Source organism: Solanum lycopersicum, chromosome 7 (assembly GCF_036512215.1).
Source record: "Solanum lycopersicum chromosome 7, SLM_r2.1".
NCBI classification, from domain to species: Eukaryota; Viridiplantae; Streptophyta; class Magnoliopsida; order Solanales; family Solanaceae; genus Solanum; species Solanum lycopersicum.
In genome coordinates, this window is record NC_090806.1 from 58,741,531 (window position 1) to 58,746,066 (window position 4,536).

Here is a 4,536-nt window from a genome sequence, read left to right on the forward strand (position 1 = left end):
TATCAACTTTATCTTCTGGCCTATATTATGCAAAAATAAGTACGATTGAAGCACACTCTATCGTAAACCAGAAGTTTACTGACTTAAAGACTTTTATGCTTTGGCATGACCGAATAGGTCATCCTGGATCAATAATGATGAGATGAATCATTGAAAACTCAAATGGACATCCATTAAAGAACCTGAAGATTCTTACAAATGATGAGTTTTCGTGTGCTGCTTGTTGCCAAGGAAAATTGATTACTAGGCCATCACCAATGAAGGTTAACATTGAATCTCCTCAATTTTTAGAATGAATACATGGGAATATTTGTGGACCTATTCACTCATCTAGTGGGTCGTTTAGATATTTTATGGTCCTAATAGACGCATCTTAAGATGAACTCATGTGTGCCTCTTATCATCTCGCAACCTGGCATTTGCAAAATTATTGACACAAATGATACGATTAAGAGCACAATTTCCATATTATTCCATTAAGACAATTCGCCTTGATAATGCTGGCGAATTCACATCCCAAGCTTTTGATGCTTATTTCGTATCGGTAGGGATAAAAGTTGAACATCCTGTAGCTCATGTTCATACTCAAAATGGCCTTGTTGAGTCATTTAGTAAGAGCTTACAATTGATAGCAAGACCTCTACTTATGAAAAGTGAGTTACCTACTACTGTTTGGGGTCCTGCTATCTTACATGCAACATCACTTGTTCGTCTCAGACTGACTCATTATAATAAATACTCCCCATCACAATTAGTATTTGTCCATGAACAAAATATTTCTCATCTTCAAATTTTTGGATGTGCTGTATATGTGCCTGTAGCACCACCTCAGCGCACCAAGATGGGCCCTCAAAGAATGTTAGGTATATATGTTGGGTTTGATTCACCCTCCATAATTCGCTACCTTGAGCCATTGACGGGAGATTTATTCATTGCAAGATTTGCAAATTGTCGATTTAATGAAACAAACTTTCCGCAATTAGGGGGAGAGAAAAAGAACTTAAAAGTAAAATTGCACGGAAAGTTTCATCATTATCTCATTTTGATCCACGCTCCCCTGTGTGTAAACAAGAGGTCCAGAAGATAATCCATTTGCAAAACATAGCAAATCAAATGCCAGACGCATTTACTGATTCAAAAAGGATAACAAAGTCGCATATTTCTGCAGTTAATGTGCCTATCCGTATCGACATCCCAAAAGGACCATCTACAAGTGTCGTAGCTTCTGAATCACAAATACGCCTGAAGCGTGGTAGACCATTGGGTTCAAAAGATAACAATCCAAGAAAAAGAAGTACAAAAAATGACACTACAAAAGAATCTCATGAAGAAATTCAAGATCTAATTAATCCTGATATTCCTGAAGAGATCAGTGAACCCGAGACTCAAGTAAATGAAGAACTCTCAATAAGTTCTACAGGTGATGAGATAAGTTTAGATCGATCAAAAATCATAATGGATAATGTTTTCGCATATGATGTTGCACTTAACATTATGAATGGAAATGAGGATCTTGAACCTCTATCTGTCGAAGAATGTCAACAAAGATGTGATTGGCTAAAATGGCAAGAAGCAATTCAATCAGAATTAAATTCACTTGCTAAGCGTGAGGTTTTTGGACCAGTAGTCCAAACGCCTAGTGATGTTAAATCAATTGACTATAAATAGGTCTTTGTACGAAAAGGAAATAAGATTGTAAGATACAAGGCACGCCTTGTTGCACAGGGATTGTCTCAACGACCCAATGTCGACTATGAAGAAGCATATTCACATGTTATGGATGCAATAACTTTTCGATATCTCATCGGTTTAGCTGTACATGAAAATCTTGAAATTCATATAATAGATGTGGTTAAAACTTACCTTTACGGTTCACTTGATAATGAAATTTATATGAAAGTTCCGGAAGGACTTAAAATGCCTGAAGCATATAGTTCAAAATCTAAGGAAATGTATTCAATCAGATTACAAAAGTCATTATATGGCTTAAAACAATCAGGGCGCATGTAGTATAATCGCCTCAGTGAGTACTTGATAAAATCAGGTTATATAAACGATGTCATTTGTCCTTGTATATTTATTAAGAAAACAACATTGGGGTTTGTTATTCTTGTTGTTTATGTTGATGACATTAATCTCATTGGAACTCCTGAAGAGGTTCAAAAGGCAATTGAATATCTAAAGAAAGAATTTGAGATGAAAGACCTTGGAAAGACAAAAATTTATCTTGGACTACAAATAGAATATTTAGTTGACGGGGTCTTCATCCATCAATCTGCCTATACTGATAAAATCTTGAAACGATTTTACATGGACAAAGCACATCCATTAAGTACTCTAATGGTTGTCCGATCACTTGAAGTGAGTAAGGATCCATTCCGACCTGAAGAAGAGAATGAGGAGCCTCTTGGTCCAAAAGTACCTTATCTCAGTGCAATTGGGACACTTATGTATCTTGCTAATGCTACGAGACCCAACATAGCATTTTATGTTAATTTATTAGCAAGATATATTTCTTCCCCTACATGAAGACATTGGAATGGAATTAAACATATATTGTGTTATCTAAGGGGATCTAGTGATATGGGTCTGTTTTATTCTAACAAAGATAGTGCAGATCTTGTTGGTCATGCAGATGCAGGTTATTTATCTGACCCACATAAAGCTCGATCACAAACAGGCTATCTGTTTACATACGGAGGTACTGCTATATCATGGTGATCTACGAAGCAGTCTATTGTCGCTACTTCTTCAGATCATGCTGAGATAATAGTCATTCATGAAGCAAGTAGAGAATGTGTATGGTTAAGATCAGTAATACATTTTATCAAAGAAAGATATGGTTTGAAGTGTGACGTCAAGATACCCACAATGCTCTTTGAAGACAATGCTGCATGCATAGCTCGATTAAGAGGATGCATTATAAAAGGAGATAGAACGAAACACATTTCACAAAAATTGTTCTTCACACATGATCCCCAGAAAAATGGTGATATTGATGTGCGACAAATTCGTTCAAGTGATAATCCAACAGATTTATTACCAAATCTTTACCAGCCTCAACTCTTGAGAAAATGGTTCACAAAATTGGAATGCGAAAACGTAACCATCCGAATCGTGATTTTTATCAGGGGGAGTAAATGTACTCTTTTTTCCTTAATCTAGGTTTTGTCCCACTAGATTTTTCTGAAAGATTTTTAATAAGACAGCAAGTAATGCGTATTATGTATGTCTATATACTTACATAGACATACAAGGGGAAGTGTTGTAAAATATGCTTCGTGGATCCCAAACAGTGAATGAGTTGCATCACTTGTGCAACTCATCACTTAGCCAATAATAGGCCAAAGGTATACATCACTTGGCCAATAATGGACAAAGTGATACAAATGTGTAATAAACTCATGGCTATAAATAGTCATTGAACATATTGATACAGATATACATTTTATGAAATATATTACTTTCTCAATTTTCCTTCTTTTAGTATATTAATTTTAGTAAGTTCTTTTATAACATTCTAAAGGTTCATAGAGTATTAAAAAATATTTTTTTAAAGAAAGATTGAAAATATGTATATTTTAATTTACGAATGTAAAAAGATAAATATTGAAACAGGTGAAAAATTGAAATATTGGTCAAAATTTTGAAATATTAATTTTAAAAATATTTAAGTAATATAATACAAATGAATTTAATGATGAATAAAATTTAAATATTTTTTTAATATTAAATGAAGATATGTGTATGATTATTATCATTGAAATGCTTGTAAAAGCACATTATAATTTTTTCCAATTTTGGAAAAAACTATATATAGTAGAAATTTTATAGTGATTTCAATTATATTAAGAATCAAATCAAACTCAAATTTTAGTTATTTTTATATTAAAAATATTTCTAGATTAGTCTCAAGGCAAATTTGTAAATAAAAATAATTGCTTTACTCATATTGAGGAAAGAAAATAGAATTTTGTTTTATTTAAAGGTTTGTACTCAAGAAGAAGATGAGGAAATAGGCATATACTGTATTTTGTGAATTAAAAATAGACATTTCATGATATTTATTCACTTCAAATAAGATTAGATGGTGAATAATTGCCCATATAGATAATAAAGTGATAAAGTATGTTTTGTTGTTAAAGGTATATTTTAATTTTTTTCATACATAGATTATTTTTTGACTTCTTTTATTATAATTATTTGAGTTTCTTATTCTTATTTTGTTTTTTTTCTTTAATTCCTTAGTTTAAAGAAAAAAAATTTAAATTATTTTTTTGTGTGTATTGTAATTTAATTTCGTATTCGAAGAAAAAATTTGGTCATCTACAATAAGTTTTACAAGAATATTAGTGAAACATAGATAAATTTGATTATCAAAATAATAATTATAAATTAATCATTGAAACAAAAAAAATTTTAAAAAATATGTTTGACGAGTATTAAATTTACTCATATGGGATTATATTTTTTAGAAAAAAATAATAAAAATTTAGATTAGAATTATTATTTTTTTTCATTTCCGTTAGAGGAAAA